Raw genomic sequence first — 12,772 nt, forward strand, 5'->3', positions numbered from 1 at the left:
CTTCTACTTTGCAGTTTAGACTATCTTAATTAAAGGGCTAATTAGCCAGGGTCATCTATATTCACTCATAGTGGGTAATGTGAGACTTGGTATCTTTTTTTTTAGAAATATTTTATTTATTTTGAATTTTACAATTTTCCCCCTAATCTTCCTTTCCTCACCCCACCCCCCACAGAAGACAGTCTGTTAGTCTTTACATTGTTTCCATGGTATGTATTGATCTAAGTTGAATGTGGTGAGCGAGAAATTATATCCTTAAGGAAGAAACATAAAGTATGAGATATAGCAAAATTACGTAATAAGATAACATTTATTTTTTTAAATTAAAGGTAATAGTCTTTGTTCTTTGTTCAAACTCAACAGTTCTTTCTCAGGATACAGATGGCACATCTCTGTTGCAGATACCCCAAAATTATGCCTGATTGTTGCCCTGTTGGAATGAGCAAGTCCATCAAGGTTGATCATCACTCCCTCGTTGCTGTTAGGGTGTACAATATTCTTCTGGTTCTGCTCATCTCACTCAGCATCAGTTCATGCAAATCCTTCCAGGCTTCCCTGAATTCCCAACCCTCCTGGTTTCTAATAGAACAATAGTATTCCATCACATACATATACCACAGTTTATTAAGACATTCCTCAATTTATGGACCTTCCCTCAATTTTCAGTTCTTTACCACCACAAACAGAGCTTCTATGAATATTTTTGTACAAGTGATGTTTTTACCCTTTTTTCATAATCTCTTCAGGGTATAGACCCAGTAATGGTATTACTGGATCAAAGGGTATGCACATTTTTGTTGCTTTTTGGGCATAATTCCAAATTGCTCTCCAGAAAGGTTGGATGAGTTCACAGCTCCACCAACAATGTATTAGTGTTTCAGATTCCCACATCTCTTCCAACATTGATCGTTGTCCTTTCTGATCATATTGGCCAGTCTGAGAGGTGTGAGGTGGTACCTCAGAGATGTTTTAATTTGCATTTCTCTAATAATTAGTGATTTAGAGCACTTTTTCATATGACTATGGATCACTTTGGTTTCCTCATCTGTTAATTGCTTTGGCATATCCTTTGACCATTTGTAAATTGAGGAATGGCTTGTCTTATTTTTTAAATTTGACTCATTTCTCTGTATATTTTAAAAATGAGTCCTTTGTCAGAAATACTAGTAAACATTGTTTCCCAATTTACTACATTTACTACATTTCTTTTGATCTTGGTTTTTGTGCAAAAACTTTTTAACTTAATGTAATCAAAATTGTCTAGTTTATTTTCAATGATGTTCTCCATCTCTTCCTTGGTCATAAACTGCTTCCCTTACCACTATTCCTTGATCTCCTAGTTTGCTTATAATATTGTTTTTTTCCCTAGATCTGTATCCATTTTGATCTTATCTTGGTATAGGGTGTTAGGTGTTGGTCTAATCCAAGTTTCTGCCATACTAACTTTCAATTTTCCCAACAGTTTTTATTGAAGAGAGAATTTTTATCCCAATAGCTGGACTCTTTGGATGAGACCTAGTATTTTTATCAACTTGGGCTCATGACAATGAGATTGTTGCTTTCAGGAAAATTCCATGCCACCATCATCAGTGCTTATGCTCCCACCATGCTAAACACTGATGAAGTTAAAGAAAAAATTTATGAAGACCTGGAGACCCTTATATCAAAAGAAGACAAGTTTATAATTCTGGGTGACTTTAATACTTAAGTGGGCTCAGGTAGTCCTTAGGAGAAATAAAGTTGGAAATAGCAATAGCAACAGTCAGCTTCTACTGAAGACCTGAGCATCTCATGACCTTCTCATCACAAACACTGTCTTCCATTTACCTAAATGCAATAAAATTTCCTGGATATACTCTTGTAGCAAACATTGGCATCTAATAGAATATGTGATTGTAAGGAGAAGAGACAGATAAGATGTGAGAGTGACAAAGGCAGTGTGTAATGCAGAGCTCTGGACTAATCACAGACTCATCCTTTCTAAGCTAAATATTCACATTCAACCAAATCAGTGGCCCCAAGGCAAAATGAATACTAGAAGAATCAATGTCAAGAGATTAGAATCTTTCTGAGTGGGAATAGTTTGTTGCTAACTTGGAGGGAAAACTTAACCAACAGTGGAGCAGAAAAGGAGTGGGTAGCTTTTAGAGATCTGGTGTAAAGCACTGCATTTGCTCATCTGAGCCAGAACACCTGCAAACACCAAAACTAGTTTGATGAAAATGATGGGGAAATACAAAAACTGCTAACTGAAAAATGAGAATACCACAGGGTTTACCAGCAGGATAGTTCATCCATTTCTAAGAAGACAGCATTTAATTCCATCAGAAGTGAAATCCAAGAGAAGTTTAAAGAGATGCAGGACTCTTGGCTCAGTAAGAAGGCAGATGATAGTCAATTTTATGCAGACAGTAATAAACTAAAATGCTTTCATGATACCTTGAAGGCTATTTATGGGTCAAAGATATATGGTGCATCTTAACTACTCAATGCTGATGTGTCCACATTGATTAATGATAGGGACATGATCCTAGAGAGATGGACTGAACATTTCCACAGTGTTCTTAATAGACCATCATCTATCAAGGCAGAAACCTGTGACCTTTTACTTCAAGTTGAAGTCGATCATTCACTAGCTGAAGTTCCAACTGAAGAAACAATTTTGAATGCCATTAGGTTCCTTCCAAGTGGCAAAGCACCTGGTGCTGATTCTATTCTAGCTGAGATCTGCAAGGTAGGGGGTCCATTGCTCATCCAAAAACTGAAATTTTCTAGGTTATATGGCATGAAGAGGTTATCCCCAAGAATTCAAGGATGCCTCCATCATCTATCTCTCTCTAAAGGTAAAGGGAATAGATTGTCCTGTGACAATAACAGGGTTATTTCTCTTTTAGTCATTGCTGGTAAGATTCTTGCCAGAGTCCTTATCAATAGGCTAATCCATCATCTGGAAGATGGTCACCTCCCTGAGATCCAGTCTGGATTCAGAAAAGGTTGAAGAACAGTCAAAATGGTGTTTGCTTCCCTACAACTCCAGGAAAAATATCAGGAACAGAACAGAGGTCTGTATACAACATTTGTAGAACTGACAAAGGCCTTTGATATTGTCAGTCATTAGGGTTTATGGAAAACTATGTCAACATTTGGTTGCCTGGAAAAGTACATCAGTATTGTACATTGATCTTATGACAGCATGCTTGTCTAGGTTCTGGATAGGACAATGCTGTCTTGATTCCTCAATCACCAATGGAGTGAAACAAGGATATGTCCTTGCTCCCATATTTATAGCATGATGATTTTAGCCATGTTATCAAATACCCTCACTGAGGATGAACATGGACTAAGGTTAACTACTGCACTAATGGCAAATTCTTAAATTTGGAAAAGGCTACAAGCCAAGACCAAAGCAGAGGGAATGTTGGTGCATGATCTTCTATCTGCAGATGATTATGCACCCAATGTAGCCTCTGAAATTGAGAAGCAACAAAATATGCATTGTTTCTTTGCTGCTTATGCTAATTTGGTCTAACAATTAACACTAAGGAAAACAGGTGCTCCATCAGCCAGCAGCATACCATCCATAGGTGAAACCATCAATTACAGCAAATGGAGAAGTTTTGAGCATTGTGGACAAGTTCACTTACAGCTTGGCAGTGTCCTTCCAGGGAGGTACATTGACAATAAGGTTGACACTTGCATTGCCAGAGCTAGCTCAGTATTTGGGAGTCTCTGGAAGAAAGTATGGGAGAGAAGAGATATTGGACTACCAAACTGAGGGTCTATAGAGTTGTTGTACTGATCTCATTGCTATGTGCCTGTGAAACCTGGACAGCTTACCAGTGCCATGTTAGGAAACTGAATCACCTCCATTTAAATTATCTTGGCGGGGGGGGGGGGGGGGGTGGAACCAAGATGGTGGTGTGAGGGCAGGAATTCCCAGAAACTTGTTCCCCAGAAACTCCTAAAGTTGTAAAATTATGACTCTAGCCAAAATTTAGAGGAGGTAGATCCCACAGTGATATAATTTCCCAGTCCAAGACAACTTGGAAGATCTGCAGGAAAGGTCTGTTTCGCCAGGTGCTGCAGTGTAGCCAGGCCACAGCCAAGCTGAAGCAAACCAGCTCCAGTTTCCAGGAACAGCCCATGGGGCACCAGGGTCTGGGAGGATACCTGGGTCTATAGCAGTTTCTAAACCTCTTAGCACAGGGATCATGGAATCAGCTTGAAGGGCTTGGGAGAGAACTCTGTTGCACCAGAGTGAGTAAGGAGCCCAGGCCAGCACTGGCCTAGGAGCAGTCCTGTGGGGGAACCTGAGGAACCACCTAGCAGCTGCTTCCAGAGTACTCAGCCCACAGATGGTAAGAGTGTGGGGAAAGACTGCAATGTTCTCTCTGTTATCTCTGGGGCAGGATTCTTCTGCTTTACCCCTACTCAGATCCAGGTTACAGTTCTGGGCCACCATACTACCACAGAACAGCAGGGGCAGAGGGCAGTGCTTGTGATCATCCACAGACTAGAGCACAACTTAGGAGAGTAGTCAGAGCTCTCATAAGACCTTGAAGGAATTGGGATGGGGGGTAATCCCCCAAACCCCTCAGACTTTAGAAGTATGTTAAATCAGTCAGACTTCGGAAATGAACAAAAAACAAAAAAGAAAAACCTGTCCATAGAAAATAACTCTGGTCCCACAGAGGATCAAATTATACACTTAGATGACAAAGTTGAATCTTCTGTATCAAAAGCCTCCAAGAGAAGTAGGAAATGGGCTCAGGCTATGGAAGAGCTCAAAAAAAAAACTTTGAAAAGCAAGTAAGAAAGGTAGAAAAAAATTGGGAAGAGAAATGTGAGCAATGTAGGAAAATCATGAAAATGCAGTCAACAGCTTGGTGAACATGATTCAAAAAACAATGAAGAAATAACATGTTAAAAACCAGTTTAGGTTAAATGGGAAAAAGCAGTCCAAAAGGCAAATGAGGAGAAGAATGCCTTAAAAAGCAGAATTGACCAGTTGGAAAAGGAGATAAAAAAATCTCTCTGAAGTAATTGTACAGTATGGGAGACACTGGCACAGGATCACCCAGCATGGCATGCCCTCATCACTGAGGGTGCTGTACTCTATGAGGAAAGCAGAATTGAAGCAACATAAAGAAAACATGGCATCCATAAATTTAGAGTATCCACCCCAGGGGCTCACATGAACTATTTGTGCCTAACCTGTGGTAGAATATTCCAAGCTCATTTTGGTCTGATCAGTCATAGTTGGACAGGCTATAATTTGTCACAAACATAGTAATGTCGTTTTGGGCTTCTTTAATAATGACAGACAAGAACCATCAACTTGAGAATAAATTATTTGGCATCAGAACCATTGGATGGATATAGTTCCTTCCAGAACTCAACACTTTTAGAGTTAAAAGTTCTATACAGTAAGAACTAGATGGGGCAGCCCTGGAGTCAAGAGAACCTGTGTTCAAATATGACTTCTAACACTTAATACTCAATAGCTGTGTGACCTTGGGCTAGTCACTTAACTCTGATTGCTTCACATCCAGGGCCATCTCCATTCATCTTGATTCATGTCTGACCACTGGACCTAGATGACTCTGGAGGAGAACGTGAGACTGGTAACTTAGCACAGACCCCTCTCTAATCCAATTCACCTACTTGTCATGGCATCATCTCTCTGATGATGGTCTCCTTTGAGAATGAAGGACAAGTATTATCAGTGAGACCTGGTTGGGTAATAACTAGGCCTTCCTGAATTTGTATTTTTATATTTACATAACTATATTTCATTGTATTTGATTTCTTTTCTAATCCTATTTTTTATGCATTTAAAAAAACAGTATTGTAATAATGACTTTGCCATATTGCCAACATGGTCCTTGACAGAAACAAAGTGAAGAACCTCTGCTCTCTGTGAAAAGGAGCAATTCTAAATTTTGAGCTTATTTATAAGAAAGCAAAAGAAAAATTGAATATTTACAAAAATTTGTGAAGAGCAAATAAAAAAGCAGGAATTATCTATGAAAAATAGAAAACAATCTTTTAAAATATCAATATTCTCCTGATGATGATATGTACCTGGTAATCATGGAATATCAGAATTTCCCAAGAATGCAAGGAGAAAAAGAGTGAATAGAAGGAGGCCAGGATGTATAAAGGGAAGAGGCTTGCATTCCAGGAATGGGGCGCTCAATGGAAATGTAGTTAAGAGATGGAATTTCTTGTAAAGGAATAGCAAAGAGGCCACTGCCACTGTGCCGATGGACGTTGGATAAAAGATGGGGAGAGTAAGGTGTAAAATGTTTGACAAGGTTGGGGTGGCAGTTTATAAAGAGCACTGACCATCAGAGAATTTCATAATTGATCCTGAAGGAAATAAGGAGCCACTGAAGTATATTAAATCCCACAGCAGGTGACAAAGAGAAGCAAGCAATAATTTAAAAGGGGATTATTAAGTCCAGACACTATGCTGGGTTCTGGGAAGACAATAAAAAAGTGAAACAACTCATGCTCTTAATAAATTTACATTTTATAAGACAGAGATAATAGTAACATATATAAATATATCCTAATATATACATAAAGAAAGTATAAGATAAATTTGTTAGGGTTGTAGCTTGTGTGAGAGGGAAAAATCAGGATAATCCTTCAGTAGAAGTAGGGCTTGAATTGAACTTTAAAGGAAAGTGGGCATTCTAAAAGGCAATGAATGGTCAGGGGGACAGAGTCTAGGCATGGTGGGGAGACCTGTGCAAGGATAGGCGATGGAATGTCTTCTCAATGTCCAGTTTGGCTAACATACATATTGCATGAAGGAGAGTGATTATATAGTGGACATAAGAAAATGATAGGCTATTATCAATGTTGTACAAGAGGTGTAATTTATTATATGTCTAAAAACTAAACTCATTACCTTTCCCTCCAAATCTCTCCCCACCTCCCAAACTTCCCTATGTCTGCTAAGGGCACCATCCTCCTCCCAGTAAAACATGCTCACAACTTCGGTGACTTTCTTGACTCCTCCCTCTTTTTCATCTTCCATATCTGATGGATTGTTAAAATCTGTTGATTTTTACCTTTGAAATATCTGTCACATATGCTCCTTCTCTCCTCTGATATTGCCACCAGCCTGGTGCCATCCTCATTCCTTGACACCTGGGCTATTAGAATAGCTTGTTAGTCTTTCTGCTATAAGTCTCCCCCCTCCCCCCAATCCATCCTCCACTCATCTGTCAAACTTTTGACCGTGACTGATCTTTGTCACCCACTCTGGGACTTAAGATACTTAAAAGGCTCCTTATTACCTATGGAATCAACCATCAAATCCTCTGATGGTCAATGTTCTTTATGACCCCCCCCATCTTTCCAATCATTTTATACCTTATTCTCCCCATCTTTTATCTAACCTCCATCCTCACAATGACACTGGCCTCTGCTATTCCTTAAACAAGAAACACCTTCTCCTAACTAAATTTCTATTGACTACCCCTTCCTGGAATGCAAGCCTCTTTCAGGTCCCAGCTAAAATTTCACTGTAGGGACCCTTTCCCTATTCTACTTCATTCAAATGCTTTCCTTCTACAATTATTTCCAATTATTTCCTTCTATAATTATTTCCAATTATTTATCCTGTATATATATATATATATATATATATATATATAGTTTTAAGACAGTTTGCAGTTTTCTACCCTATATTAGAATGATTGCTCTAAGAAGAGACTTTTTTACCTTTCTTTATTTTCTCAGTGCTTGCCACAGTGCCTGGGACATATGAAGGTACTTAACAAATGTCTATTGACTGACTGACTGAATTCTATCATTCAGTAAATACATGATCAGAAAAGAGGCACATTAATTAAGTATATATACTTTGCTAGGCACCAGGTAAAAAGACAAAAATGAAACAACTTTATTCTCAAAAAATTTTATTATCTAGTCAGGGGAGACAACATGTGCAGATATTACTATATGCAAAATAAATGCAAGTTAATTTTTTGGAAGGCCATTTAAAGAGAGCAAGGAACAATCAAAATATACTCAGGATGCTTTATTGAAACATGTATAATATTAAAAGATTTGGATAATATAAAAGTAAAATGGAGCAACAAGACAGAAAACCCTGTCCCTCTATTTTTTTAATTTTGTATTTCAATTGCTTTTTGCTTAGCAATTATGGAGAACCACACTATAGTATCCATCAAAACTATTATGTTTTAATTTGAAATGCCTTTGTATTACACATAGCCTGTAAGTCTCCCTAGTCACATCAGTGCCAATAAGTAAGCTTACCTGTGCTCAAGATTCTGATAAATATTGATTAAAAAGTTATTTTAAGTTAATATGTATTTTTTCTCCTCATTTCATCTCCTCTCACCTTATGCCCCTCAATGACAGAAAAGGAAAATATAACAAACAATTGCAATGAATATCCATAATCAAGAAAAAACCAAATTTACATATTGTCCATGTCCAAAAATGTATGTATTTTGTATTTTGCATCTTGAGTCTCTCAACTTTGTAAGGGGATTTATTTGTATGTACCATCATTCTTCTAGAATCATGTTTAGTCATTGCATTGATCAGAGTATATTATCTTTCAAAGTAATTTTTTTTTCTTGAAAGTTGTTATGATTACTATGGATTATTTTTTATATCTTCTGAGATTTTTCTTAATATGTGGCATTTTTCGTATCTCCTCTGGGCAGCTAGGTGGCACAGTGTATAGAGTACTGGTCTTGGAGTCTGGAGGGCAGGAATTTGAATCTAGCCTCTAGACACTTGATGCTTACTAGCTTTGTGAGCTTGGGCAAGTCACTTAACACTTGCCTTATATCTAGGACTATCTCTAGTTATCCTGATTCATATCTGGCCACTAGACCCAGATGACTCTAGAGGGAAAAGTGAGGCTGGTGACTTAACACAGAACCTCCCCTCACTCAACTCCAATTCATATGCTTGTAATGGCATCACCTCCCTGATTTCATGGTCTTCTTTGAGAATGAAGGACAAACCGATGAAAAAAATGTTGTCATATTGGACATTCCCTTAGTGGCCAATGAAACTAAAGAAAGAACTAGTAAAATATATATTTCATATGTACATTATTTTCCTCTTTCTTTGGTCAGGTTGTGGGTAGGTTAATTTTAATTTTTGAGGAGTCTAAGGTAAGGTTTTGTTCCTCTTTTGTCCTAAAACTACTACAACTTAGCATAAATAAGAGATTCACTGAAATGATCATATGCATTCAGATTCTCACTATTTGAAATTATAATTATTTAAAATATAGTAATTAATTTCAGTCCTGTGAAATTATGCAGGATGAATTCAAATAATGCTATAAAGGAATTCATATATCCACATTAATTAGATTATTGATATAATTCTTTTTTTCATCATTCAAGAAAAGATTTTATTTATTTTGATTTTTACAATTTCCCCCCTAATTTTTGCTTCCCTCCTCCCACCCCCACAGAAGGCAGTCTGTTAGTCTTTACATTGTTTTCATGGTGTACATTGATCTAAATTGAATGTGATGAGAGAGAAGTCATATCCTTAAGGAAGAAAAATAAAGTGTAAGAGATAACAAAAAAAAAAATAGCAGTTTTTTCTAAGTTAAAGGTAATAGTCTTTGGAGTTTATTTGAGCTTCACAATTCTTTCTCTGGATACAGATGGTATTCTCTATTGCAGATGGCCCAAAATTGTCCCTGATTGTTGCACTGATGGAATGAGCAAGTTCATCAAGTTTGATCATTACCCCCATGTTGCTGTTAGGGTGTACAGTGTTTTTCTGCTTCTGCTCATCTCGCTCAGCATCAGTTCATGCAAATCCTTCCCTGAATTCCCATCCCCTCTTGGTTTCTAATAGAATAACAGTGTTCTATGACATACGTATACCATAGTTTAAGTCATTTCCCCAATTGAAGGACATTTACTTAATTTCCAATCTTGATGTAATTCTTTGCCAATTCTGTCCTCCAGTGCTCTCATTTCCTTTTCTAGTTCTTTTGCTTAGCAATCTCAATATATAATATAATTTAAAAACTCTTGTATCATTTATTTTTTAATAGCAATTGAATTATTTATTTATTTTTCCAATTATATAGAAAAGTCATTTTCAACATTTATCCTTTTTTTTAGACTTTTGAGTTTCATATTTTTCTACCTTCTACTCTCTTTCCTCCCCATGGCAGCAATCTGATATAGGTTGTGTATATACAATCATGTTTAATATTTCCATATTGGTCATGTTGTGAAAGATAAATTAGAACTATGGGGGGGGGAAACCATGAGAAAGAAAGAAAAACAAAAGAAAATTTAAAAAGTGAACATAGTATATTCTTGCATTATTTCTTGTAGGAATTCTATTGTGGTTAACCTTTGTTTTTCTTTTATGATTTGGTTGTAGATACAAAGTACCCACAATTGGAATTTATTCTTTCTCTTTTCCTCTCCCTTCTGTAGCACCAAAATATAGTTTTGATCATGAGAGTTTTTCCATATTTATTCATTTTTCTAGATTTTCTTTCTGAACTGGGATTTTATATTAGGGTAGGACTGTGTATTTCTAAAAATAATACAGAAACTCATTTGCATAATGTTTGTATACTGCTGCTTTCTCTGGTCAATGACTGCTTTATTACTCAAGGATCTCAGAGGTGACTAATGTAGGAGATCTACAAAATTTCAGTGTTCCATAAGTTTTCTAATGTAGGACAAAGTTTGATCTTCATCTGAGTTTTGTAAACTCCTAACCTTGGTTTGTGTCTGAACAATATAACTGTATACATTTTACTGGTTGAAGCTCTAGTGGAATGTTGCTGGTCTCAATTCTTGTCTATTGATTTTTCAGGTTCAGAGTGATGGAATTTTTAAGCTCCCCCTGGGGCTAATTTTATTTTTTGGTTATTCAGCCATAAGTCAGTATCCACATTTGTGTGTGTTGACTCTATGACTCAATTCCAGGTCCAGTGCCATATATCTACTCCTTCCTTCTATTTCTGTTTTTTCTCTGTATGAAGCCTCATGTCATGTATAACCTTAATCTAAGCTCATTAAATTACCCTAGTCCATAAAGACAGGTTCCCTCTCTACCCTTCGACTCTCCTTCACTGCAGGTTCCCTCCATAGTTTACACTGGATCTGTGACCCCAGCTCTGGGTCTTCTCTGTTTTGTTTTTCTGATAAACGTTTTGAAGAATAAAGTAAAAGATATAATTTCTACTTCCCCAAGAGAGGAAACAAGACTAGTAAGTGTAATAATTATTTCATGATGCAAGGTAGTAAAATATTTTATGATGTTGTATATTACAGACTATAAAATTATAGGTGTTCAGAAAAGAAAGAGTTCAGTTGGGACTCTAATAGTCACAAAAGATATTAACCTTCAGAAGGGCCTCAGAGAAATTCTAGGAAGGTATTTGACATGAGTGAATATATTAAAAGATGAAAAAGTATGGTATATTCATAAAATCAGTTTGACCATTATGGAAGCTACACCTAGGAGATAAATAGGAATTATTTATATTCATGGGGGATGGTTAATTCATAAGAAATCTTGAAAATTGAAGCAGTAGAATTTTGACTTAATACACAACTAATGAAGGTTTTGAAGAGACAAATGGCATAATCAAGGCAATGTATTAAGATCTGGTATGTAGGATATTTTGGAATGAAGATAGCTTAGAATCAAGGAGCCAGTTAGGAAACAAATTATTCATTCATTCATTTATCATTTATTAAGCACAGAGACATGGAACTGGTTGTTATTAATGGGAAAGGAAAAACAAGAAACAGCTCATACAATCCAGTGCTAGAATATTTCAATAGATCTGTGATTTCAGTAATGTGGTTACTTTGTTCAATAGTGTAGATTACAATCCATTTATGCCTTCTTTTCTTTTGTGGTCTTCACAGAAATCTTTCTTAAGTGTCCATTCAATGTGCTGAAGGATTTCTAGGTCTTTTAACCGTTACTCAAATTGCCCATCAGATAGATGATCAGTCTATCTTCTTTTCTAATCATATATTTCCTGGATGATATCCTTTACTCCATTTTTTTGTTCAGTATGGTTATTACTTTCAATATATTACAGCATAGTTACATGCATTATACATTTTTTCTATTGCCCTTTGAGTCACAGAATATGAAAACTGAAAAGTTCCTCAGAGTTCCTCTTGATTAAAATATTGAACTGATTTACCTTGACTGAACAATGACATTATATGACAAATTGTTATTTAGGCTTTATTAAAATCCAGTGAGCTGCTAATTTGTTAGAAAATTCTTCATTATCTTATTGGTTCTCTTTTTGTGTGTGACATCTATCAATTGCTCATACCTCTTTTCCTAAGAAATAAGGTCTAGTTTTTCTTTTGTACTATAGTACTCTAATGTATTTGAAGACAGCTATAATCTCCCTCTTTCAAGTCTTCTCTTCACTAGGATATAATTCTCTTAAACCATGATCTCAAGGTTCTACATCATCCTATTTGCTTTCTTCTGCATTCTTTCTAGCTTAACAATTTCCTTCTTAAACCATGGAACCTAGAAATGAATGTAAAGTTCCAGATGTAATCTGGTAAAGGCAAACACATATCCATTGGAAGATGTGTTGTTTTTAATATCTTTAGCTTCCTTGACTGCCATATCACATAATTGCCTCATATTGAGCTTGAAATTCACTAAAACTACTCCCTAGATCTTTCTTAGAAAATTTACTGCATAGCCATGTCTTTCCCATCTTATACTTATAAAGTTGATC

At 36.4% G+C, this 12,772-nt stretch overlaps 1 protein-coding gene across 4 annotated transcripts in view; it reads left to right on the forward strand.

Annotated features, from left to right (window-relative positions):
- LOC141501663 (carbonic anhydrase-related protein) overlaps positions 1 to 12,772 on the forward strand; it is a 170,296-nt gene that overhangs the window by 106,293 nt on the left and 51,231 nt on the right. The window contains exon 9 of one of the 4 annotated variants that reach the window (XM_074205858.1): positions 2,895 to 3,899. The exons of the other annotated variants lie outside the window; for them this stretch is intronic. The gene's annotated coding sequence lies outside the window, so the exon portion shown is untranslated. Of the gene's footprint in view, positions 1 to 2,894; positions 3,900 to 12,772 lie in introns of those variants that run through there. 4 annotated transcript variants of the gene reach the window in all.

The sequence above is a fragment of the Macrotis lagotis genome, chromosome X, assembly GCF_037893015.1.
Source record: "Macrotis lagotis isolate mMagLag1 chromosome X, bilby.v1.9.chrom.fasta, whole genome shotgun sequence".
Classification (NCBI taxonomy): domain Eukaryota; kingdom Metazoa; phylum Chordata; class Mammalia; order Peramelemorphia; family Peramelidae; genus Macrotis; species Macrotis lagotis.